We start from the raw sequence: 12,426 nt of genomic DNA, 5'->3' as shown, positions 1-12,426 counted from the left end.
TTCTACTTTTTTGGCTCTTACAACTGCTGCTGCTGTGACTACTCACGTGCAGGTTTTTGTGTGGACACTGGACACTGTGTCCATTGCTCTTGGGCATATATTTAGGGGTGGAATTGCTGGGTCATGTGGGAACTCTGTGTTTAACTTTCTGAGAAACTGTCAGACTGTTTTCCAAAGTGGCTTCCCCATTTGACACCCCCCCAGCACTGTCTGAGGGTTTGATTTCTCCACACCCTCACCAATACTTGTTACTGATTTTTTTTTTTATTACAGCCACCCTGGTGGGTGTGAAGTGCTAGCTCATTGTGCAGAGAGATTTTTAAACATTAAAACTGGTGATTCCATTGTTTGGTTTGAAATATTTCAATGACTTCTTGTTTGTCTCAGGAGGAAGTCCAGAAGCCTTCCTTGGCCCTCTAAGCCCGACACGCGTGGGCCCTGCCACCCTGGGTGCCCCTCCTGGACGCCCCTGAGCACAGCTCTGGCCTCGAGTCCTGAGCTCCACACACACAGGCTGGGTCTGGAGCTCAGGCGTCTGCTGCCCTCTCTACCTGGGCAGCTCACACCTGCCCCTTCGCCTGGCCAGCTCCTCCTTGTCTCTCATGGGCTAAGTCTAAATGTCCCTCCTGCAGGGACCCCTCCTGACCCCCATCCTGCGTGCTCTCAGCCTCCTGGGCGCTGCCTAGATGCTGTCAGAAAACTCTCCCCCCAGGCAGCTGAAACCGTTTTCAGGGAGCTCCCTGCTAAGTTCCGGAGCCAGGACCATGCCTCAAGTGAAAAAGGAACTCAGAAGACACTGTTGAAAGAGTGATGAGTAGAAAGCTTTTAGTGCAGGGCCTGGGCCGAGTCAGCGGCAGTCACTGGACCTGCTGTCACTGTGAGCAGGGGACGCTTCTGAGGGTAAAACTGAGACAGGCTGGGACCTGGGACCCTTTACAGCAGTGTTGGCACCTGGACAAACTCTCCTCCAGCAACAGAATACGGAGAAACTCTATGGGAATGAAAATGACTGCACATATGTGTGCGCAGCTGGGGCAGATTATGAGCCAAAGATACGAAAAGATCAAAACCCAACTGCCACTTCGGAAGTGTCGGGAGCAAGCACAGGGTACCACGCACGATCCCTGCACACGGCGCCACCGAGCAGGTGGGCAGACCACCCAAGCCGCGCCCCCCGCCCGCCCAATTTATGGGACCAGCTCACGGCCCCCTCCCCCCTCCAGTCAGGGAGCAAGCAGGGCACCTGTTACTTGTTTGGCTCCCTCGTGCTGCACGTCCCAGTAAAGCCTTGCCTGAGTTCCTACTCTAGCATCTTACCCATTTCTATTGATTAGCGTCCAGAACCCAGGTTGGTAGCAAAATCAGTCGCAGCTCACCTGCTCTGTCCCTGTGGTCGGCCCTGCTCAGACCTTGGTTTGCCCTCCAAGCTGGTGGCCAAGGTGGTCAGGAGAGAAGACTCCTGTATTTAGCCCCTACTATGTGGTAGGTATGTGTTATTCCAAAGAATTTTTTTAATTGGAGGATAGTCAGTTTAGAGTGTTATGTTAATTTCTGGTGTACAGCATCATGTTTCAGTCGTACATGTACACACATATATTCCTTTTCATACTCTTTTTCATTAGAGGTTACTGTAAGATATTGAGTACAGTTCCCTGTGCTATACATTAGGACCTTGTTGTTTATCTATTTTATTTATTTATATATACAAACATACATATATATATTAGTTAGTATCTGCAAATTTATCGAACTCCCAGTTTATCCCCTCCCACCCTCTTTCCGCCTCGGTAATGATAAGTTTGTTTTCTCTGTCTGTGAGTCTGTTTCTGTTCTGTAAATAAGTTCATTGGTGTCTTTTTTTAGATTCCACATATGAGTGATAATGGTGTTTGTCTTTCTCTCTCTGACTTGACTTAGAATGACAATCTGCAGGTCCATCCATGTTGCAGCAAACGGCATTATTTTATTCTTTTTTACGGCTGAGTAGTAAGTATTCCGTTGTATACATGGCAGCACTATTTACAGTAGCCAAGACATGGAAACAACCTAAAAGTCCACTGACAGATGACTGGACAAAGAAGCTGTGGTATATGTGTGTCCAAAGAAGTCTATGCCGTGCATCCGGTCCTGGCCACGATCCTGGCTGTGGGGACTCCTACTAGCCCATTTGCAAGGTGGGTGTGTTAGCTTCCTACAGCTGCTATAACAAATTACTGCAACCTGGTGGCTTAAAGCAACAGAAATGTACTCTCTTACTGTTCCAGGACCAAAAGTCTGAAATCAAAGTGTGGGCAGGGCCGAGCTCCCTCGGAGGCTCCAGGGGAGAATCTTTCTCCTGTTCTTCCCGTCTCTGGGGGCTGCAGGTATTCCTGGGCTCCAGTCTCTGCCTCTGCGGTCACATGGCCTCCCCCCAGCCCTGTCTCTGAACAACCTCTGCGCCTCTCTTCTGAGAGACGTGGCTGCGTTTACCGCCCACTCAGACAACCCAGTAGAAATTCCTTCTCGCCATATCTTCGTTCATCCTCTTTGCCTTGTAAGGGAATATTCACAGATTCTGGGGATTAGGAGGTAGACACCTCTTTGGGGGCCACCCTCCAGCCCCCCATGGGCCATGGTGTTGGGGGTGCAGGGTAGGACCACGGGCTCAGGCTGGGTGGATATCACCCTGGGGCCTGCTCACCCCCAGGCACAAGGGGCCAATGACACCCTTAGGAAAGGGCCTCCAGCTGGTCTGGTGAAACTGGAACAGCTTGGAGGAAGGGCAGCTGATCCAGCCCAGACACACTGAGTCTCAGAGCTGCAGGCTCCCAGAGAGATGAGCACGGAGGGTGTCTCAGGCATCTCAGCTGGACTGCCTGTGTGCCAGGCTCTGCTGGAGCTTTCTGGGGCTGACACGTTGGGGGTTATTTGAGGCATATGTTCGATGTCTGTGTGTTCATCCAGAACGTAACCTTCCTGAGGGCAGCCTTGGTGCCCCAGGAGGGGCTCCTGGCCCCCAGGTGTTTGGAGAGTGATGTCGTGAGTGGCTGGCCCTCAGATCATCTGGGGAAGTGGGTCCCACCATCCTGTTTTTATAGGTGAGGATTCAACCTCGGGAAAGCTGAGGGGCCAGAGAGAACAAAAGCCAGGCTTCAAATCTGCAGGGGTTGGAAACGCAGCCTGGGTCCCTATGCCAAGTCCCAGGCCAGTAGGCAGGGGCATGTCAGGGCCCCTCAGGAAACAGACAGGGAGGAGATGAAAGCCATCCTTCTAAACAGCAGAGAAAATGGAATGGGGGAAGCCCCGGCCTGGGGGGCTTGGAGCCCAGCACCAGCTCTGCCTCTCAACGCTGCGTGACAGGCTGCCGTATCAGGGGCCCGTGGACTGGACGGCCTGAACCACAGACGGTTATTTTCTCACAGTTCTGGAGGCTGGACGTCCAAGATCAAGGATGTGGCTGATTCCTTTATGACTCACCCTTCGAGCACTTCCTCTGTGCTGGGCTTGTTAATCCTCCGAGAATGAGGGAGGGGTAGCTCTGATATCACCATCCCATTTCACAAATGACGCAATGGAAGCACAGAGAAGTCCAGGAGCCTCCCTAAAGTCACACAGCCAGCCAGAGCTGGAGCTGGGATTCGAACCCAGGCAGTCTCGTTCCAGCCTGTGCTGTGAACCACCTACATGGGGCGCATGTGAGCCTCAGGCCAGCAGGGGACCCTCGAGTGGAGGCTGAGTGCTACAGCACGTGACCCCAGCCTTTCTGAAACCACCTGGTGGGCAGACACACCAAGCCTGCAGGGCCAGCCACGCCTGCAAGTTCCAAACTCATGAGTGAAGCCGATTATTACAGCGATCACTGGAATCCTAACTTACCAGCCGTAAGAAATCATTCTCCACGTCTCTGAGCACTTTATTATTGCTCACAAACTGAAGGTGAGCCTCACAAATGACCCCCCCACCCAAGTTGATCAGGAAGCAGTACTAGTGTTACCGCAAAAAGGGAAGTAAGAATTACCTTGGTTCTCAGTCATCTGGAAAAAAGAATTTTTGACCAGAGACAGAAAGTGTGATATAAGCAAGATTTTTATTAGTGAAGTAAAAAAATAGTAAAAGATGGTACACTCCCAAGAGCTGAGAGCCGGCCAATCCAAGGGAGGGAAAAATGGCACCATTCCTTTGTTTCTCCTGTTTTGATATCCTGGGTTTGTGATTGATTGATTGACAACTCATGGTCCCTGCCTCTTGTTAATTGACAGCTCAGGTTCCTTGTGTTCTGGGTTGTTCCTGTCCCCTTCCGCTCCCCCTGCCCAGTGCTCATTCTATCTAAACTGCCTAACACTTGGTGGAGGGGCCTGTAGGTGCAAAGGGCCTGGGGTGGAGGGCGGCCTGCAGGCCCGGAGGGCGCGTACCTCCGGCTCTGGAAGAGGACTAATCAGTCCTCAGAAGGTACAGACAGAGAGGATGGGTGGGGGTAGGAGGCGAGGAGCCCAGTTAATGAGGGTCTGTGGCCACTCAGGCCTTCAGCAAGGGTGCAGTGGGGGCCAGGACTTCCACCAACGAACAACCCAGGAAAGCTTCATGGGGCTCCAGCTCCCAGATGTATTCACCTGAAAACCACTTTCTGAGTGGCCGTTCTAGGGTCATGGGTGACCCAGCCTCATCCCTGGGTGACTGACAGTGTGGATAGGGCTGGAGGGGACTGTGGGAACTCAAGGGAGGCGCCTGGCCCAGCCTGAGGCCCGGAGGACTTCCTGGAGGCTGTAGTACTGGGTCTTGTAGGGGGAAGAGGGGCCATGAAATGCACAAAGTGGGTTTCTGGTGCAGGGGGGCTGTAGGGGATGGACCGGAGCCCCCAGAGTACCGCCCCACCTGCAGAGCACAGCACCCCTCTCTTGTCCCCTTGCGGCTGTCTTGGGGCCGCTCGCTGGTGTCGGGCGCCCCCTGGCGGCTCCTGCGCGCGGTTCGGACAGGGAGGGGGCGCGGTGGTGGCGGGGCGGGGGTCAGCCAGATCCCAGATCCCGCCTGGCTGACTTCCCCAAGTTCTATTCAAATCAGAAGAAACAGAATGAACTTTTAGAGGAGGAAAATGTTTTAGCAAGTAATTTTGATACATTTGCCTTTATACACGCCCTTGTAAAATAGTTTTAATTTATGATGAAGAAATATTCACATACTGAGGTACAGAGAAGTCATTCTGGCTCATGCATGATTTAACTTGAAATTTATGCTAATTACCTTGGGGTCGCTCTCTCCTAGGCCACCCGGATCAACTCCCGCAGGTCTTCCTGATTCTAGCCCTCCTTCCATGTGGCATCAGGAAGGACCAAGTGTGGGCATGTGTGTCCAGACGTCCCCTCTCATTGCTTAGGACTTGAAAGGAGGCAAGCCTAGGAGTAGATACAGGAGAGCCTCCAGCATTTCTAAAGTCAAGGAGAGGTGCCTCTGAGCTTCCTGGAGACCAAAGCACAAAGGGAAATAGAGTATCTTTCTCTTACCCACTCAGTGCCCAGGAATAGTGAGGGGTCAAAGGTGAAAGATTCCCCTGACTCCCCAAGATTCCTGGGGTCTCAAGTTTTCCCCAGAGTAGATTTGGTTAACCAACCAGAGCACAGAGCTCTGGGCAAATTCCGGGTGGCAGGTTGGACTTTGGACTTTTGAGGGTCATGTTTCTCATTTTGGTAATTAGCAGCTCCGAGCGGGGAAGCGGTGGAGAGGAGACGTGTTCTCAAGGAATCCTAGAATATTACCACCCCTGGGAAGCGTCTAGACTACCTCCCCCTCAGAGATGGAGAAACCAAGGCAGGGAAGAGGGGAAGGGATGTGGCCAAAGCCACGCAGGCCAGTTCTGCAAGTATTTACCACAGCTGGACCAGTCGGAGCACTGAGCTGCAGGCCTGAGTGAGGCCTGTCCCCTGTGTCCCTCAGGAGGGAGGGAGAGGGCGTGTGGGCAGAGCTTGGCTCACACTGGCTCTGGGCCAGCCTGGCTTCGGGCTCTGTGTCACAGACCCAGAAATGATGACCAAAGGAGTTCCTGCACAATTCCTGCCACCCTGAACCCCTCACCCGCCAGAGGCTCTGCTGGGGTCTTCTGTAAAACAGGGGGATGGTACTGCCTAGGCGAGTGTGGTGTCCACTGGGAATTAAGGGCGCCATCACTGTTCTGGCGTTTAAGCCTCTTCTTAACCATGCCTGGCAACCCACAGCTGCAGCTAGACAGGGGTGCCTTGCTGGGCCACCTGACAGGGGCCTGGAGGAACGAACCTGGGTCACCCCTGCTCAAGTCCCAGCCCCCGCTCCCCAGCGACTGTCCCGGGCCATCAGTTTGCTGAGATGGTGACGCAGTGTGGAGAGAAATCTGAGGAGTGGGGCCAAGGCCAGCTGGGGACGGTCCAGAGGGGCCCTGGGTCCTCCACTCCAGCCGACGGGAGAGCCACATGCAGCTAGTCACGTTTTTCAAGTAAGGTCAGAAATACGGATTTTTTAAAAAAATTGACATTGCCCCACTTTCAAGATTGGCAATTTCCAGATTTTTGAGGTATAACTGACATATAGTAAACCACACATATTTAAAATACATGATCTGATGAGTTTGGCATGGATGTGACGTTTGACATACATGTACGCATATGTATGTGAATGTACCACTGCAGTCAAGATCATGACCGATTCCATCACCTCTGAAATCCCTCTGTGCCCCTCGGTAACCCATCCTTCTTCACCCTCCCCTCCCGTCTACTCCACCCTCTGCCCCGCCAGCCACAGGTCTGCTTCCGTCACTATAGATGCAATGGCATTTTTAGAATTTCATGTACATGGAATCTCTTTCTGGCCTGGCTTCTTTCACTCACTACAATGACTCTGAGCATCATCCACGTGGTTACATGTATTGAGTTCGTTCCATTTTACTGCTGAGCAGTATTCCCTTGCAAGGATGTACCATCAGTCGATCTTGCCACCTGTGGTGGACAGCGCGTTGCTTTCACTTTTTTCCTTTTAGCTGTTACACTTAAGCTCCCCTGAACATTCACGCACACGTCTCTGTATGAACATGTGCTTTCATTTCTCTTGGGTAAATCTTGGGAGTGGAAGCGCTGGGTCATGTGGAAGGTATGTGTCTAACTTCTGAAGAAGCTGCCAAAGTGTTTTCCAGAGTGGACATAGGTTTACAGCCCCACCAGCAACGTATGGGCATTTCAGTTCCTCCACGTCCTCGCTGGCACTTGGGACAGTCCGTCTCTTAAACGCTCACCATCCCAGTGTGTGTGCAGTGGTGCCTCGTTAGGAGAGCTCAGTCCCTAATGACTAACGCGGCTGCACTTTTTTTCATGTGCTCATTTGTCATCCCTGTATCTTCTGTGGTGAAAGGTTTATTCAAATCATTTGCCCATTAAAAAGAAAATTGGATTGTCTGTCTTCTTATAGTCTGACCATGGAGTTCTTTTTATATTCTTGATCATATAGTTTCAGTGGGGGCAATATTGCCCCCAAGGGGGTGAAAATTGGTTCTGAGGAAGTGAAAAAAATCATACTCTTTTTATATAAAAAGCATGAATATACATACAGTACAGAAGCAGATATCTGTGCTATTAAAATTTCATGGGGGCGATTTGGAAAAAAAGTGCCTAAAAAGGCTCCATGGGGGAGGGAGGGGTGAAAAAAGGCTGAGAAACCTCGTTGTAGATACACGTCCTTTGTTGGATATATGCTTTACAAAGAGCAAAAATTTTCAATTTGGATAAAGTCCAGTTTAGCAATTACTCCTTTTACAGGGCATGCTTTCCGTGCACTGTTCTGGACATGTTTGCCTTAGTGACTCAAGGTCACTAAGATTTTCTGTGGTGCTTTCTCCTAGCGGTTTCAGTTTTAATTGTTCCATTTAGGTCTATGATCCAATTCATAGACCTAAAAAAATTTTTTTGGATATTGTGTGAGGTCAGAGTTAAAAATATATATATATATATTTTTTTGGCATCTGGACGTCCAAATTGATCCAACACAATTTGTTGAAACACTTTTCTTTCCCCACTGAATTGCTTTGGTCCTTCTGTAAAAAATCAATTGACTATATATGTGTGGATCTATCTGGGGACTTCCAGTCCTGTTCCAACTAACTCAAATATTTTTAATATACTGAGTGTACCAAAGAGAAGTCTGTCTTTGGGCCACCTGCTCTGGGCCCTGCCTGTCCTCTCTGTCTCCCATGTAGACCTCCTTGCTTGACTTAGCCGGACACCTCCTGCCTCTGTCCAGGCCCAGAACCCTCTGCCCCGAGATGCTCTCCAGGTCAGTGTCTCCTCCACCAAGAGAGGCTCCTGCTCGCAGGCAGCCCCTGGCCCCTCTCTGTGGCATCACTCTGTTGGTTTGGTTCTAGGAGAGCCTGGTGAGGTCGGTAGGCCCTGGATCATGCAGGGCTGTGTAGACAGAGATGAAGAATTGGGGTTTTATTTTACATGAGATGGAAGCAGGAATGATGGTATCCAAGTTCAGTTTTGGGAATGTCATTCGGGCTGCTGAGGGGAAGGGACTGAAGGAAGCAGCGTGGAGGCCCTGGCCATCACATGGACCTTGCCAGCAACTCACGCTACCTGGGGTTCCCTCATCAAAGTGACCCCTTCCTTTTGAGAGCAGTGCCAGGGAGAAGGAAGGTGACTCTGGCTGGCCTTGCTGTGGGGTCTCAGGTGGTGGGAATCAGGAGAGGTAGGGACTGGGTGTTCTGAGTGGTTACGGTGGGCTGCTAGTGTCCCTGATGCCCTCTGGAGTAGCAGCACTCCCATGACTGGCCCTGTCCCTCTGGGGGTCACGCCCTTCTGTCATCAACTCTCCTCTGGCCAGCAGGGGCTTTCAGACTCCTCCAGTGATGGTGCGGTCCTCACCCGCAGCCTGGTTCACTCTGCGTTACATGTATCCACTGACTCGACGTGTGTTTACTGAGCACCTGCTATGTGCCAGCTCCAGGCCAGGAAATGGGGGTATATTGGTGAGCAGACAGACATGTCTGCACTCTCAGTCCCCAGGCTGGTGGAGGAGTAGTCAAGAAATCACACTCTGAATGGGTCGTCATGGACGGAGGTGGGTGCTCGGAGGACAGGGGTGAATCAGGGCAGAAACAGGATTCCAAGAGATCAGATGAGACAGGACCTGGACCAGGTTCAGGGCCTCCAGGGGGCTTGCCTGGGGAAATGATGGCTGGAACTGATGGATGGGAAGGATGAGAAAGCACAAAGTAAGTTCCAGATGGAAGATAAGGTGGACCCGTAGGTCCTGCGGCTGGAAGGATGGAGGCCCATTGAGAAACAGTAAGAAAGTCAGTGGGCAGGAGGGCAGGGGTGGGAAGAGAGACACAAGGGGGTTGATATGTTCTGCCACCTACAGGACCAGGGAAAGCACACAGTGCCAGACAGGAGGTGACACGTTCAGATTTTGATGTTGAAAAGATCACCCTCTCCGGATTCAACACCCAGCTGATAAAAAACATTCTGCTAAGATAAATCTGAATGTAACTGGGGTTTAAAAAGGCTCAGAGGGTTAATATGAATTTCATTGGGGTGATGATGATATTGTGGTTATGGAGGAAAATATCCATTTAAAAAATCAATGCACATATTGAAGCATTTAGGATTGAACAATCACCATGTCTGAAATTGACTTTAAAATATTAAGGAAAAAGACAAGCGAAGAGAACAGGCAAGATGTTACAATTGTTGAAGTCTAGGTGGTGGGTACAAGGCGTGTCCATTGTACTGTTCACTCTGCTTTTGGGTTCATTTGAAATAATTTGTATTAATCAGAAAAAAAAGGATAATAAAAAAGAAGGAAAGATAAATCAGTGACAGATAGATAGATAGGCAGAGGAACAGATGAAAAATCACCTGGTTGTCCAGGCTGGGAGACCCCATGAAGGGGCTGTTCATTGCAGAAAATGACCACCAGTAGCCTTGTATACTTTTCTCCCTGCGAGTTTGAGTGAGATCTATAGATATGATGGGATATCACTCCCATAATTGTGTTATATTAGATGCAAAAGGGAATTTGGTAGGTGTAATTAAGGCCCCTAATCAGTTGAGTTCATCTGGGGGTGAGCCAGACTTAATCCGGTAGCTCATCAAAGGAGGAGTCTTAAAGACAAGGGGAGTCAGGGGGATGAGTTCCTGTGGCCTCCAGCCCTGGAGGTGAGGCAGATGTGGGCTGTCACTGGTGCGTGATGGAGGTTGGCACCAGGGGACTGAGGAGATGGGCTCAGGACAGAGCCTCGAGGAAGTGCCGGGAAGAGCTGATGAGGGGGATAAGGGTGGTGTGCTGGAAGCTGGAAAAGGGAGAGGCCTCAGGATGAGGCGCGGGGGTTCACGCTACACATCACACTGGCCCCCAAGGCTGCCACTGTGACCTCTTCTTGATCCTTAGACTGTCTTCTCCCATTCCCCATTCCCACTGTCAACCCCAGCCCAGGACTCCTGGCCCCTCCCTGGCTCCCTGTAGCAGCCTCGTCCCCCTCACGGGCCTCCTTGACTCCAGTCCCCGCCAGTTCTCCGTGGTCATTCTTACATACTCCCATCTGAGATCACGTCTGCCTGGGACTCCTGGGGCTCCCTGGGAGGGCAGGAACCACATCTGACTCACCTGACAGGGAACCCTGCCTGGGCACTGGTAACAAAGCTGCAGATACTGCTGCGGTTTGCGATGCTTCTGTGCTCTGTGGCCTGCAATCATGCTAAAAGGAATCCTAGATGTCAGATAGAAGTTAGTGAAATAAAGGTGTGATTTCTTTGCTGTCCTCTGTGTGGGCTCAGCCAGTTCCCAGCCAGTCTGCCCGTCCTGCTTCCCCGGGGTGGCTGTGGGCAGCTCTCCTCACGGCAGCTCCACTGTGAAGACAGCCAGCGTCCTGGGACTGGCTCTGACCAGCCCAGCCCGGGACCAGTCACTGCGGCCAGGGAGGTGCTTTGCTCTGACCGGCCAGGCTCAAGAGCTCACCCGACGGGGACCGAACTGGGGGCTGCTTGGGCCCCAGAGGAAAAATCCAGGTCTGAGTGAAGAAGAGGAGGGAACAAATGCTTCACCCACAAAAGTAGCAAAAACCACTCCAAGGGGTAAATTGTGGCCCCTCCGCACCCCTCAAAGATACGCGTACCTGAAACCTGTGACTGTGAGTGACTTTATGGGGAAAAGTCTTTGTAGTTACGGCTCTGGAGATGAGAGTGTCCTGGGTTTAGGGTGGGCCCTAAATCCTATGTCAAGTGCCCTTGTAAGAGGGAGGCAGAGGGAGATTTGAGCCACAGAGACACAGAGCAGGAAGGCCATGTGACAATGAGGCAGAGGAAGGAGTGACACAACCCCAAGCTAAGGACTGCCTGGAGCCCTGAGGAGCTGGAAGAGGCGGGAGCGCAGCCCTGCCCACACCTGGATTTCTGATTTGTGGCCTCTAAAACCACGAGGGAATAAATTTTTTTGTAAGGCACCCAGTGTGTTGTCTGGTTGTAACTCCTGAGGGTTGAGGGCCTACATGGGGCGGGGCCTTAAATGTGCCAAAATTTTCTCTCTAATCCAGCCACTTACCTGTCCCTCCTGCGATGCACCACTGCTCCAAACATTTCCATTGGAAAAGGATGCCCGTGGGTGTGAAGATCCGCGGGGCTCTAAACATTGGGCAATGAGCTTTCACAAAGTAGGTGTGAGATGAATACATGAGTAGGACTGAATATATCAGATGTTCAAATACAGTGACTGCCTTCTTCTCAAGGCTCAGGGGCACAAGTCCCAGCTCTGCGGCCCCCTGGCCCTGTGAATAAGCCCCTTGGCATCTCTGAGCCTCAGTTTTCTCACCTATAAATGGGGATGATGAGACAGCCATCCTGCAGTTAGGCCGAGCATTCGATGGGCTGAATACAATGAGCTCGGCACGGTGCTGAGGGTGTAAGAAATGCCATCTCCCTCCCCTTCACGACCACCCCCAGCCCCCAGTGGACAGTGATCGTGAGGACAGGGCCACTTTTAGCCATTTGTTGGCCTCAGGCCCTCTTGCTTTTGAAGGCTCTGCCCACATCATCCCAAACATGAATGTACCCTTGTAAAATGGAGCCATTTTTCTAAAAACATTCTGAAAGGATTTTTAAAATTTTGTTCTTGAGTTGACTTGGCTCCTTGACTCTGCCTTTGATGGTGTGGAGAAGATAGACACCTAAGCTCTCGGGGGTGGGCGTCAGCTGGCACGCCTGTGAAGGCGTGATAGTGATGTTTCTAAGTCTCAGGAATCAGTGTGACCACTTGTAAAGTCACAAAACTGTGCCTGGCACGGAGCACATCCTGCATACGTGTCTGCTAACTAAGATAAAGTACCAGGAACTTTTAACTTCTGATTTCTTATCAATTACCCCGAATTCTCAGAATTCTTGCTACTCAAGAGTTCTCAAAGGTAGTGAAACTTTTCTAAATACCAAATCAAAAACAATG

This window comes from Vicugna pacos, chromosome 12 (genome assembly GCF_048564905.1).
Source record: "Vicugna pacos chromosome 12, VicPac4, whole genome shotgun sequence".
In the NCBI taxonomy this organism is placed as follows: domain Eukaryota; kingdom Metazoa; phylum Chordata; class Mammalia; order Artiodactyla; family Camelidae; genus Vicugna; species Vicugna pacos.
This window is presented reverse-complemented; position numbering follows the sequence as displayed.